Source organism: Prionailurus viverrinus, chromosome B2, assembly GCF_022837055.1.
Source record: "Prionailurus viverrinus isolate Anna chromosome B2, UM_Priviv_1.0, whole genome shotgun sequence".
Taxonomy (NCBI): Eukaryota; Metazoa; Chordata; class Mammalia; order Carnivora; family Felidae; genus Prionailurus; species Prionailurus viverrinus.
The window spans coordinates 134,274,724-134,289,666 of NC_062565.1; the positions used below are offsets into that span (position 1 = coordinate 134,274,724).

General features: G+C 43.4%; 1 long non-coding RNA gene across 1 annotated transcript; it reads right to left on the reverse strand.

The window, feature by feature from the left end:
• Positions 1-660: 660 nt before the first annotated feature.
• LOC125166749 (uncharacterized) lies at positions 661-14,921 on the reverse strand. The gene is made up of 3 exons (XR_007152523.1): positions 13,923-14,921; positions 1,428-1,438; positions 661-672 (listed from the first exon to the last, which is right to left on the reverse strand). It is a non-coding gene; the product is annotated as an uncharacterized LOC125166749 (long non-coding RNA).
• Positions 14,922-14,943: the final 22 nt, after the last annotated feature.

Sequence of the window (14,943 nt, forward strand, 5' to 3'; positions counted from 1 at the left end):
TAAGACATTCCTATTCCTTTTTGGAAATGCGACAATATGTAAACCTTTCTCAGCACATTCCATCCTTGAACAGTGAGGCATTCAAGAATTATCATAAGTAATGTAAAAAACTATACTTTCTGAGACTGGGTTTTGAGAAGAAATCTTAGGCGTCCAGCTTCAGAAGCTCAATCCTTCTGATTTTTTGCAATTATTTACATCGAGAATCTAGAAGTCTAAGCTTCTGAGTACTGAGAATTCCTGCCCAGGTATCACACTGGAGACCTTGTGGTCTAAGGCACTAATGTCATGGGGCTGAAGTCTCTGCCACTCTCTGTCACTGAGGCATTCAATCATTCATTCGCCAGACCACTGGAGCACAGTTGTGTTGACCGGCATCGAATGTGGCTCCATGAAGGCTTGAATCCGGAGGAGGAAAAGTAGCAGGCACGTTTTGGAAGGTGATGGATGAGTAGCGAGTGTTTCAAAATATGTAATGTATAGGGTAGCGTCCAGACACAGGATACGTTTGGTTTTTTTTTTTGACAGAGAGCGAGAAGGCACAAGTGAGGGAGGGGCAGAGAGAGAGGGAGGGAGAGAGAAGTGGGACTCACCCAAAGCAGGCTCGAGCTCACAGGAAGTAGGACTCAAACTCATGAGCCATGAGATCATGACCTGAGCCAGAGTCAGATGCTTAATAACTGAGCCATCCAGGCGCCCCACGGTAAACATTGAAAATGTTAGCTATTAACTCTGTGTTTATCATCAAACTACAGAGTAACAGCGTAAGAGAACTTCTCAGTGGTAATGTAATTCAAAATTCCACCATGCCCGTGCATTCCTAGTTCTTTTACATTCATTTATTCGTTCAAAAAACATTTATTGATCTCCTACTATCATTGAAACAATGGCATAGGCTATTTGCACGTTTTCTTCTCATTTCTATACATAGGCACTCCTAATTTCTCAGAGTGAAGTGTCTTATACAAAGGATATTTTCCCACGCTGTTATATGTTCTTTATACTAACATTTTAACCAGTGAGTATTATTCTTTCCATAGCATCATTTATTTGACTATTCTTCTCTTGTGGAATATGAAGCTTCTTTCCAAATTTTCAATATTATACAAATGTGATAATAATTCTCTGAGCTCAGAGCTTCTCATTTTTTCCCCAATAATTTGCCAGACTCAGTTCCCAGAAACCTGAATAGTGGGTTAGAGGATATAAACACTTTTATGGATTGTGATGCATCCGAGCAAATTTCTGAATCTTACAGGAACTTACAGTGATGATTTTCTTCATATCCATTCACACTGCTTGCCACCTTCATGAAGATCCTGTTTGATTTCTAGATAGAAAATGGAGGAACCCTCTAGTCTCATCAAAAATGCATATACTGGCCATTTCTTATACAGGTTATCTTCCAGATGCCATAACCCATGCACTGTATAAAGGACTTCCATGAGGCAGGAAAGGCATTTGCCTGCTCCCCAGACTTTAACACCTCGTGACTGCCTTAGACCTTATTCCCTAAGCCCATTTCTGTATCTAAACACCCCCCTTTGGCATCACAGGATGTTACAAATGGAAGAGACCCCAAGTAGCTCATTTTAGAGTTAAGGACTCAGAAAGCCATGGAGATTGTGAACAACTTCAGATCACAGACTTGGTGGAGAGATCTGGGACGAGATCAGCTGATTGGTAGTGCTGTTAGAAAGTATCAAGGGGGGTGGCCCATATACTAATATTGGAAAGGAAAAGAAAAAACTCAGCATGGCCTTTGGGCAGGTGCGACCTGCACATTAATGAAGTGTTCTAAATTTCGCTCCCTCCCTAATGTGCCCATGGTGTTTCACGTGTACCCTGTTATCACAGGCTGTGTAATTACCTACCCGGCCCAGGGGCTCTCGGCAGTTCATGGCACACTCTGAAAGTAAAAGGAAGGCTACCATCCCAGAAAAGAAATTAGGAAGCATCAAAATACCAAGAATGACCTCTTCCAGAACATTAAGACTAACCTCTTTAGCATACAGCGTATGAGGTGCACTGGGACCCACCACCCGTATGCCCTGAGATTTGGATCCAGCCATTCTCTCACCAGCATTTCTTTTGTTTTTAATGATTATTTAATTTGGGAGAGAGAGAGGGAGGAAGAGAGCCTGTGCGAGTGGAGGAAGGGCAGAGAGAGAGAGAGAGAGGGAAAGAGAGAATCCCAAGCAGGTTCCACGCTGTCAGCCCGGAGCCCAAGAGCACAGACCATGACCCGAGCACATCATGACCCGAGCCAAAAATCAAGAGTCTGATCCTTAACTGACTGAGCCACCCAGATGCCCCTCACCAACGTTTCTTAAAACAGTTTCAAGTTCCTCTAACACATACTGTTATTTTATGTCTTTGTACCTTTGTTCTGGTTGTTCTCGTAGCCTGAAACCAACTTAGAGCCTATACAGCTAGCAAATTCTGACTCTTCCTTCAAGAATTGTTAACTCAGACAAAGCCTTCTACAGGATAGCTTCCATGATGATTCCAGGCTGCAGTGGCTATCTAGTCTCTCGGTTTACAAAGGACCTGGGCGTTCTTTTATCACACTGGGTTGAGAATATTTGTTTCTGTGTCTGTCTCCCTCACTAGACAAAGCTGACCAAGATCAGGATCTGTGACTTATTTTCCTATTCCCAATGCTGAGTACACAGTACACATTTCATAAATATTTGTTGAACTGAAATATCTAAAATGTCTGCATAAAAGCTTATGAAAACCCTAAAATCCACTGAAGGTGGTCTATCGGGGAAATGTGACCTAGAATGTAATTGTTACATAGAATGCTTAGATCAGTTTTGTTGTGTCATTGGCTGGACGCAATGTGTTTTCAAGAAAGAGGTAGTCTATTTGGCCTCAAAATGAGGGAAACCCACAACAGCAGTTTCTCAAAAATCTAAATTGTAATATCATCGCCATCATTTCCTCTGGGATCTTATTTTAGAGGTACTCTGTAAAGTTGCAACCTCTCCTTCTCTACTAGTTCTTTTCCACTTAACTTACAACTTTGCTCACATCTTTAAAAATCTTTCTTCGGACCTTGCGATCCCCTCTGATTATCATTTTTCTTTCCCATTTTTCTTCATCATTCTTCAGTCCCCTGCAATATAGCTTCTCCTCCTTCCCCTGATGCTGAAATTGCACTGGCCAAGTAAGATGATCAGTGACCTCCTAAATGAGTATACTGTTGGTTGACTTTTCCACCATGTTGGACACTGCTGATGGCTTTTTTCTGTAATTCCCACCTTCCATGACATGGTGCATCATGATTCTCCTCCTCTGGGACCATTATCACTCAGACATTGTGTCATTTCCCTGTGACATTCTCTTGAATGCTGATGTTCTCCAAGTTCTGTCTTTCTCACTTTTCCATTCTCTTTTATGTCAATGGGTATCATTTTTTTTTTTTTACTAACCATCATATCCTATGGGTCTTTCAAAAAATAAAGATACTTGAGAAAAAAGAATCCTTGTGTACTGTTGGTGGGAACGTAAATTATTACAACCACTATGGAAAACAGTATGGAGATTTTTTGAAATATTATAGAGTTGCCAGGGCACCTGGGTGGCTCCATTGGTTAAGCGTTTCGACTCTTGGTTTTGGCTCAGGTCATGATCTTGTGGGTCATGAGTTCAAGACCCCATTGGGCTCCATGCTGACAGTATGGAACCCACTTGGGATTCTCTCTCTCCCTCTCTCTCTCTCTCTGTGCCTTCTCCATGTGCTCGCATGCACATGCTTTCTCTCTAAATAAATTAATAAATAAATTAATAAATAAATAAATAAAATTTAATTTAAAAAATAGAATTGCCATATGATCCAGCAATTCCACTTCTGGGTATATATCCAAAGGAAATGAAAAAAAACATCTCAAAGAGATATCTGCACTCATTCATTGCAGCATTATTCACAATAGTCAAGGTATAGAAACAACCTAAGTGTATGTCAACCAATGAATGGATAGAAAGATGTGACACAAATAAATATAAATACAATGAAGCATTATTATTCAGCCATCAGAAAGAAGGAAATTCTGACATGTGTGACAACACAGATGGACCCCGAGGGCATTGTGCTAAGTGAAATACATCAAAGAAAGACAAATACTGTATGGTATCACTTATATGTGGAATCTATAAAAGTCAAACTCAGAACCAGAGTAGAATGGTGGTTGCCATGGGGATGGGGGAGCGGGGAGAGATATTGGTTGAAGGGCACAAAGTTCATTTGCAAGACAAGTAAGTTCTGGGGATCTAATACACAACATGATGATTATAGTTACTACCACTGTAGTTGCCGACAGGGTAGATCTTCAATGTTCTCACCACGAAAAAGAAATGGTAACTACGTGACATGATGGTGATGGAAATGTTAGCTTAATGTTATGGTGGATATAGTGCAGTATATAAGCGTAGCACATCAACATATTGCACACCTTAAACTTACACCATGTCGTATGTCAGTTATATCTCAGTAAAGCTGGGGGGAGAAAAGGGGAATATTTCAGACAAATGAATAGACCGAACAAAACAGAGAAGCAGAAGACAGAGAATACAGAGAATGTGGAAAAAGATAGATAAGAGCTTCCCCGAATAATTCTAAGTTGGATCCGAACAGAAAATCAAGCTGGAAATGCCATGTGGGATCAGGCAGGAACCAAGACACATGTGCTAAAGTAGCCACATTATTAATTTTGTAACCTTTTTCCCACGTTAGCAGCATGACTTAAAAATGGTCTTGTGGGGCGCCTGGGTGGCGCAGTCGGTTAAGCGTCCCACTTCAGCCAGGTCACGATCTCGCGGTCCGTGAGTTCGAGCCCCGCGTCAGGCTCTGGGCTGATGGCTCAGAGCCTGGAGCCTGTTTCCGATTCTGTGTCTCCCTCTTTCTCTGCCCCTCCGCCGTTCATGCTCTGTCTCTCTCTGTCCCCAAAATAAATAAGCGTTGAAAAAAAAAAAAATTAAAAAAAAAAAAAAAAAAAGGTCTTGTTTTAAATTTCACCCCCCTCTAGGCTCCACATGGCCAATAATCAATAAAACAAACCCGGGGCACCTTGCTGGCCCAGTTGGAAGAGCATGTGACTCTTGATCCCAGGGTCATGAATTTGAGCCCCACGTAGGGTGTAGAGGTTACTTAAATAAATTAAAGTTGAGGCACTGGGTGGTTCAGTCGGTTGGGTGGCCGACTCTTGATTTTGGCTCAGGTCATGATCTTACGGTCATGAGACTGAGCCCCACATCAGGCTCCTTGCTGAGTGTGGGGCCTGCTTGGGATTCTCTCTCTCCCTCTCTCTGTCTCTTGGCCCCTCCCCTGCTCACGTGTGAGCACGTGCACTCTCTCTCTCCAAATAAACTCTAAAAAAAAATAATAATAATAATAATAATAACAATAAATAAATAAAACAAACCTACATTGGACAGTTTAACACTTCATTTTCAAAAAAAAAAGATTAGATGTTCCTGAAAACCAGGGCTATCTTTTGTTAATACCCAACGTAATGCCAAACATAATCGCCACTCAATCAATATTTGTTGCATGATGACTGACTGACTGATTGAATAACAGACCAAAATGTCTTTAATTTGAACCGGTAGGAGAAAAACTAGTCAAAATTATGCAATATTCTCAAAGAATACAGACAGTAGTATAAATTTATTTAGGAGAATTAATTATATGTGAAATGTTTCATGATACTTTTAACCAGCCTTAAAATATTATTTCCTGATGTTGGATAAAAATCCTCTCATTTTTCTTCTTTAAGTTTTATTGATTTGTGAGTCGATCTCTCCCTCTCTCTCTTTCTTCCTTCTCTCTCTCTTTCTCTCTTTCCTCTTTCTCTCCCTCATAATACAAAAGCAAATCTGGTCCAGCCTGGGATGAATCCTCATGAACTGTCATGAGTTGGTCTAGACTAAAGTAGATTTATTTACGGATTCCCCAGTGAATGGTCGATTTGCTATGATTTAGCTTTAGCCTCTTAATTTTGCCTTTATGTAGTTCTTAAAGAAAAAAATAAAATTTTCACACAGATATTTTACTGTTTTCGTTTGCTAGCTTTGATCATTCAAGAGTAGCTATGTTTTGGAGAATTTTTATAATCCATGCTACAGTTGAAGAATTCTTCGGCAAATGTAAATTTGTATTTTTCATCTTTTTCCTTTCATGTGTGTTCCATCTAGACCAGGAAATTGACATTTCAGCCCAGAAGACTTAGGCCAGATGTTAAGTCCACTGGTTGAACGATGGATTTCCTGCCCTAATAGGTGACCTCTGAAAGCAGAATAGGCTTTTTCTTAATGGATAGACTGTCCAAATGACCTCATTTCTAGAACAAGTGGCCTTTGTTCAGTGTCTCTTTGCTATTGGAATCAACATCATCTGATTTTTGAGGACATTTATTAGATAAAGAGTAGCTAGCACCTAGCTGTTTCATTTATAAGGCGTAGGGAAAATTTTTGCCTAGACAATCCTTTTTTCGTTTCTTTAAAAATATTTGTGTTTATTGAGAGGGAAATGGTGTAGAAAATCTGGTGCCTGCTTACCCATATTAATATTTCTTTTAGATGTCAAACCCATTCAGGCCAGCACTAACCATAGAGCATGTTATATGCTTCCCTAAACAGGGAATTGTTTCACTAAGCTTGACCAAGGCACTATTTCAAGAAGTAGCCATGACCCCAGTGTCCTGTCATTCAAACTTCTATCTCCATATGTGAGAAGCTCATTGAGACATTCCCATGGCATCACCTCTTTTGATGAGTTCTTCACCAAGTTCATTTATTTATATCTTCAATTGTGTAAGGCAGCTCAGAAGAACTGAGATAACTGAGCCTTTGTGTGTGTGTGTGTGTGTGTGTGTGTTCGCGTGCACATGCACCCATGGCTCTGTGTGTCACAGGAAGTGCGATTTGAAAGAAAGTAACCAAGAGAGGACAATGGCTTTGAATGATGAGGGGGAGACCATATGACTTACTCTACATGGAAAGGGGGGGGCAGATTGCTTGAGAAGGAGGATATATGTTTCTAAGATTCTAAAATGATAGAATTTTATAGCCGAAGGGAAAGTTGAATGTTTTTTTGTTTATTCTTTTCCGGGAACAGGAATGGGAGTGTTTCGTTTTAGTAGCCAGCAGATAAATTTTACTAGTGTTAAAATCTTGCTCCTTGTGATATGAAATGTTGACTTCCTCACAAAACACATAGAACAGCATAGAGCAGAAGCATATAGAGAGTTGGCATCAGATTGGGCTGTTAGGGTTTCTAAATAAGTCAACCCTGAGACTCAGGGTTGTTCCTTAAATAATTTATCCAGTAAATACGTGACTCTGTAAAAAAGTGAATCGTAAAAAGGATATCATACTTTTCCTTTGTTTTAATGAGTCAACATGTATTTTTTTCCGGGATGTTAGTCACAGTTCAGTGCCCCCCTCCTTTTTAAATAGCCGCACACAAGTGTCTTTGACCATAAGTTATTTTTTGTTGTTGTTCAACCAAAGCATCCTGGCTCATACTTCATTTCCAGATAAGATTGTAATAATCTTCTATGCTTAGCGGGATTAATTAAGTAACAAGAATCTTTTGTCCTGTGGCACATAATATTTTGGAACTTCAGAGAAGCAGAGCAACAGTTTTGACTGGAGATTTTTAATTTAATAGAAAACATTCTTTTTTGCAAGTATGTTTAAGCGATAGGGACAGCCTAATAGGTGTTCTTATTGGGTAAAGGTTATAAAATGGACAAGGTTGACGAAGAAATTTGGTTGGTGGACGATACTTCCCCGGTATGCTTTTAAGCCTTTCCTCAAACAATTTGGAAAAATTTAACACAATCTCTGGTCTCTTATCAGCACTTTTTTTCCCCCCTTATGCTCTCCTAATCTAAAAAGATAAATAGGAGGGCGTATGATTCCAAAGACAATCCCCTCCCCGTGTTCCCTTTTTCTCCTCTCTGAGGTATCAGTTTGCTGTCACATCACCAGGGGTCTCTCTACAGGACACTATCCTCATGTTAATTCAGAAGTAATTTTATGAGTTGAAGTCTTTCGGTTCTTTGCCTTAAACGTTGTGAAATCACTATCGGCAGCCCAGCAGAATTGTCCACCAGATGCATCACTGAATGGTTCAGAATCCTCGTATTTCGGAATTACAAATGGCCTTCGAATACTAGTAGGCCTGACGGGATAATTCCCAGGCAGAACCTCGGTGTTTACACAGCATCGACACAGATGAAAACCTAACGGGTCGGGCCAGTGACGTGGCTTATCAGGGTGGAAGAAGAGATTTCAGAGAAAAGTATTTATGGCCCTGCATCGTCCTGAGGCTTATTTACCTTCTCTCCCGGGCCTGTGGTCCGTCTTTACTTTGTTTTAATTCCTGTTTAGTTTTTCTCTGAGCTGTTTTCCCATCTCTCTTACCAAATTTTTTTTTTTAATTTTTTTTTTCAACGTTTATTTATTTTTGGGACAGAGAGAGACAGAGCATGAACGGGGGAGGGGCAGAGAGAGAGGGAGACACAGAATCGGAAACAGGCTCCAGGCTCCGAGCCATCAGCCCAGAGCCCGATGTGGGGCTCGAACTCCCGGACCGCGAGATCGTGACCTGGCTGAAGTCGGACGCTTAACCGACTGCGCCACCCAGGCGCCCCCTCTCTTACCAAATATTTTGAGACGAAGAGGTTTTTAAACAGGTAACGCTTTAGCATGAGGTTGGCTCATCTTTCAGGCATTTGTGGAAAAAAAAAAACCACAAACGTGTGGGATCATCAAGGGAAAAATGCAACATTGCAGTCTCTCCTGGAGGTTGGATCCCCAAGGCACTGCGGGATGCCCAGCATTGGAGCGCCAGAGAGCGTTGCTGATGGTAGGCCAGCATGAAATGAGCTTATCTATTTTCATTGCTTAATTTTAAGAAGGCAGTATGGTAAAAAAATGAAATAGCAATTAAAAAAATAAATGAATAAGTTGGGCTATTTATAATCTTTCAGACCTAATCTCTGCTTAATGTTACATGTCCTCTGCAGAATATGTGTTGTCTTTAAAAAATACCAAGTATTTCCATGACGCTGTGTTCCTAAAACAGGTACTCTTCTATGGATAATACATTTTAATTCCACTATTTAGTTGCCCTTTAAAGCCAAATATCTCTGAGCATCTGACTTGGGGATCGCCACTCACTTATCTCGTGACAGTTTTTTTTAACCAATTAATGTTTTTAAAGCAATCTCCCGGTATCGTTTTTCGAGATATTGCATTTTAAAACTTCGCGTTTCCTCAGCAACGTGTTCTTTTTCCTTAGTCTGACATTTCCATGGTTCCAGATGGCCCTCGGATGTGAGCAGCTATCACAATCACCTTGGTGGTGGTAGGGAGGCTTGTGAAAATACAGATGGCTGGTCCCACCCCCAGACTGTCTCGTTCTGTAGGCTTGAGATGGGGCCTGGAAATGTGCATTTCCAACACGTTCCTAGGTGATGCCACGGCTTCTGTTCTTCAGTCTACACGTTGAGAAGCAGTGATCTAGATAAAATATTGTAAACGATTGACAGATGTTGTTATTGCTGGTAGGATGGACTAAGACGGTGGCAGGGGAGATGGAGAGAGGTGGATGAGTTTGGCAAGCATTTAGGAAGTAGAATCCACAAGGCTTACCCATGGTTTGTTTATTTATTTTGAAAGCGAGAAAGAGAGCACATGTACCAGCTCGAGCGAGTGGGGGAGGGGCAGAGAGAGAATTCCAAGCAGGCTCCACGCTGTCAGCTCAGAGCCCAACGTGAGGCTCTGTCCCACGACCATGAGACCACGAACCCAGTCGAAATCAAGTGTGGGACGCTCACCTGACTGAGCCACCCAGGCACCCCTTATCCATGGTTCAGACGGGACTGTTGGTAAGCGAGGGGAAGGACTCAAGCAGGTCTCTTGACTTTGGTAGCTTGAACAAATTCGTGGATGAACAAGTACTGAAATATGAAACGAGCAGGGTGGTGGATGGTGGCGAGAAATCATAAACTCCATTTAACGTTTAACTGAAATGTTTTTTAGATGTCAGGCGCCTTGCCTGACCTAGAGTACATTTTCAGGAAGCGACAGATGTTGTTATTGCTGTTATTGCCACCTTTACTACAAGAGCTGACCAGTCCTCACCGCCCCACCCTGCCACACGGAACCTCCCAAGTCCTTTCCTCAGCCACCGTATTTAAAGGCTAAGAATTACTCCTTTATGCAAGATGTAGGTATGAACGGGGAGGTTTCCTGCTGATAGCTACCCCTTCGAGGTATGAGTAGATAGGGGAAGGAAAAGCAAAGGGAGGAAAAAAGGAGGAAAGGTTCTAATTAATAGAGAATCATTGCCTGAGTTATTACAGATAGCCTTACAACAATCATCTTAAATAGGCGGAATTATCCCATTTTCCAGATGAAATAAATAACTTGCCCAATGTCTTATAAAAACCCTGAGTGAAAATTCAAGCCCAGCTCTGTCCTGACTCCATTACCTTTGGGCTCTCTACTCCAAACTCTACCTTTAATGCCAAGCTTTGGCATGACTGCTTTGTCTTTCTTACGTCAGACTGATGACCTACATAGACTGTAGGCGACACCCGACAATTGCTAGTGACTTTTAACCTTTTAAAATCTGACTCATAGTGAGAACCACTTTTTACACAGCATGTCATATTTACATTCATACATATATGTCTGTCTCTATATATGTGTTACACATCCGTATGTGCAGCAATATGACTGAGACTAATTTTCAAGAAATAACACTCTAGGGGGTGGCACTTCTGACTCTTGATTTCAGCTCAGGTCATGATCCCAGGGTTGTGGGATCGAGCCACACGTTGGGCTCCAGGCTGAGTGAGGAGCCTGCTTAAGATTCTCTCTCTCCCTCTGCCCCTCTCCCCTGCTTGTGCTTCCTCTCTCTCTCTCTCTCTCTCTCGCTCAAATAAAATTAAAAAAAAAACTCAGTGAGATAGGTATTATCAATATTTAATCTCTATGAATGCAGTCTGATACTCCTCATTCATTGCAATGAATATATATTAGGATCCACAGAACTGATTTCACAATCAACTTTTGGGTCTCCACTAAATTGATGGGAAATCTTCTGGAATTCCTTTTCTTTCCTTGGAATTCACTCACCAACACCATGGCAATTCCAATTAGAAAGACAGAAGGGGTGAGTAGGATTCCTGGGTACTTTGTGTATACACATCTTTAGTGGCACATCTATACTTGCCTACCCTGCAGATCTTTGTAAGGGCAAACATATTACAGTAGAGATGAAGAACTTCAATTTTTTAAAACATTTATTTTTGAGAGACAGAGCACGAACAGGGGAAGAGCAGAGAAAAGGAGACACAGAATCCGAAGCAGGCTCCAGGCTCTGAGCTGTCAGCACAGAGCCTGACACAGGGCTCGAACTCACGAACCGTGAGGTCGCGGCCAGAGCTGAAGTCAGACACTTAACCGACTGAGCCACGCAGGAGCCCCTAAAAAAAATTTTTTTTTAATGCTTACTTATTTTGAGAGAGACAGAGTGTGACTGGGAGAGGGGCAGAGAGAGAGGGAGACAAAGAATCCGAAGCGGGCTCCAGGCTCTGAGCTGTCAGCACAGAGCCTGACGCGGGGCTCCAACTCACAAGTCATAAGATCATGACCTGAGCTGAAGCTGGATGCCTAACTGACTGGGCCACCCAGGAGCCCCAAGATGAAGAACTTTTCAAAGCAATCAGGGGCGCCTGGGTGGCTCAGTTGGTTAAGCGTCCGACTTCAGCTCAGGTCATGATCTCACGGCCTGTGAGTTGAAGCCCCACATCGGGCTCTGTGCTGACAGCTCAGAGCCTGGAGCCCGCTTCGGATTCTTTGTCTCCCTCTCTCTCTGCCCTTCCCCCGCTCGCTCGCTCTCTCTCTCTCTCAAAAATAATAAACATTAAAAAGAATTTTTCAAAGTAATCAAGTCATCTGATTGTGCTACGTAGCTGTGTTCACTTGGACTGATTGTTCAAGTTCTCTGGAGCCCATTTCTTCTTATCTGAAAGAAGGGATTTTACCCAGATCACCTCCCAGGCCCTTTTTCACCCTCATGGGATATATTATAAAAAGCTCTGAGTAAATGGTACTGTATCAGATCTGAAATAGTATGACGATGATCATGATGTTGATGATCAGTCTTTTACATGTTGTTCAAAAGCCCCTAAAGAATTTTTTTTGGAGTGTATTTATTTGAGGGAGACAGAGACAGTGCAAGCAGGGAAGGGTCAGAGAGAGAGGGAGAGGGAATCCCAAGCAGGCTCTGTGCTGGTAGCGTGGAGCCTGACACAAGGCTCGAACTGACTTAACCGTGAGCTCATGGCCTGAGCCGAAAACCAAGAGTCGGAGGCTTAACCGACTAAGCCACCCGGGCGCCCTGCCCCTGAAGAAATTTTTGACAGCAAAGATTGACATTAACTGAAGGAGGAAAGATTCAAATTTGGGAGAAGTAATCGGGCTCGTTTTGAGGAGACACATTATGAAGTCGAGGGCAGAGAGGTTCAGCTTCATTTTAAAAATGGTCATCAACATTACTCATGTCGTAGAAGTTGAAAACGACTCCTCAAAAGTTCTTACTTCTCTACAGACAGCAAAATTATGGGTATCAACACACCCCTACCCCCCGCCCCCAATGTTAGTTATCTCATTTCCCCATACATTTATTAGGGATCGCTGAGAAAAGGAGCTTAAATATCTAGGGTAGGGTGATTTCTAGAAACACCAAAATGTGGGCTAAGGTTTAATTATACGGATAGGTGTATATGCGTTGTTGCTTAAAAGTACCTGTCTTTAGATGACCCTGAAATATAATATCACCTCTGAGGACTTGGGTAGCAATTAGCAAGGCCTTGCCTCATCTAGGATGGGGAAACTGAGCACGGAAAGGTTAAATGCTTCGCCCCTAGGTCATCTGATGAGTCAAGAAGAAAGAGTCATGATTGGTGCTGGAGACTTAGTCCTCCCCCAACCCGGCTCCTGCCACCCTGATTACTTGACTTCTTGCTTCATCACTTGCCCGAAAGTATTTATGTGGAGAACAGGCTGCCTCCTGGTAGACGCCGCACGGTTCGTATTTTCTTGAGTTGAGTAAGTTACCACGTGACTAATACATCGAAATTCTCAAATACACCAGTGAAATCAACCCTGAAAGGTTGGGGTTTTTTTCTTAGTTTCATGTCTCTATCGATGTGATAATGATATTAGTAAAGCCCGCCACTGCTTTAACTAAAATTATTGGGGTTCCCAGCATCTCAGAGCACACATCCGGGATACCTCCTGCATCCTTTCGGGAAAGCACAGGCCTGGTCGTACTGACGCAGTGCCCAGCACTCTTGACCCTTCAACCTGATGCCTCCTTACTCTCAAGGGAACACTTCCTCATTGTTTTTCTTCCCTTTCAAAACTATTGTCATCAGGGATTACGCTTATAAATGTAATTACTTTTTAAAAGGTTTTTTTTTTTTTCAATTTTGAACGTTCCTTAAGGGCTATTCATCCATGTGCATGGATGGATGGTGCTCCCAGTAATTAATGCTGCAGCAAGGACGTTTCAAGGACACGCTCTTATCCCCTCCTTTTCTGTGGACTCCGAAGGAAAAACAAAAACAAGAGAGGCCTCTAAAACAAGCAAGGGCTCTCCCTTCCTGGAGCATTTCACCTGCTTTTATTTTATTTATTTATTTATTTATTTTTGGTACCTCTCAACCCTTTAACGTAGGATCAGTTTCCTTGTGGTTTCTTAACGGTTACACAAAGGGATCAATCACCAAATAAGACGTGTCATCTCCCAGAGAAAATTCTCTTGAGTGGGTTTTAAAGAAAGACTCATAAAAGGATAAATACCTCTACAGGGCTATTTCCCTTATAAAATAAACCCGTCATGGATCTTGTCCTTGGAAAAACACACACACGGAGTGTGTGTTGCCTCAGTGGTTACAACCATAACATTTAGCTCCGAAACTGGCCCTTCCCTATGCTCTCACTACAAGGCAACCATTAAAACCCAGAGCGCATTTTCCCTAAACAGCCCGAAACCCCTAGCAATGCAGGGCATTGTGGGCACCCAGGAACCAAAACGTCCCGCTCATAATAAAAACGGTGCACACGATGGCTCGTGCCCAAGCTTTCACACTTGTTTTTGCAAGTCTCGGCTGACAGCGGCAGAGTTGCATTTCCTGGGATGGCTTGACTGCACGCGGGGCGAGGTGCGGATCGATCGTGCAGCGACACCGACTCCTCGCGTACGCTTTCGGCGGCAGTCGCTTAAAGATCCACTTTCTCGAGTTCCTGTGGCCCAAAACGTTTCCGTGCATGGCGCGACTGGAAGCCTGCGCAGGCGGGAGACGCAGCGCGGCTGCTCTTTCAACAGGCGATTTGTTCTCCTGTCTGTGGCTCATTTCCATGCAAAGAGCCTGACATCAGAGCACCTTTTGTTGCTAAACGCTTTCTTTAGCGTCGAGGGGAGAGAGTCATGTGGAGCTGGAAGAGCTCATTTTCCAGAGAGGGGTCCCGAGGCGCGCCCGGCCGGTCGCCGAGGCGCGGCGCTCAGCCCAGCGGGGCCCTGCCCGGACTTGCTGGAAGAAATGAGTCGCGTGCCTTAGCGAGCTGGTCCCGGCCGCGGGAAGAAACGCCTTCGCCGCGGCTTTAGGCGCCGCTGGGGCCGCCGCGGTTCCCCGCCGTAAAACTCGGTGGTGCGGACTTTGCCTTCCGCTACCCCGCGGCCGAGCCGAGCCGGGCCGGGAAAGTTTCTGGAGTTGTCAGTCGCGCGGCCCGCCGCCACCTAGAGCCGAGGCGCGGGCGCCTGCGAGGGGCCCCCGCGGGGTCGCCGGGGCCATGCGGCGCGGGGGCGCGGCTCGCTGACGCGGCGGGCGGGGACCGGCGCCGGGGGGCGGGAGG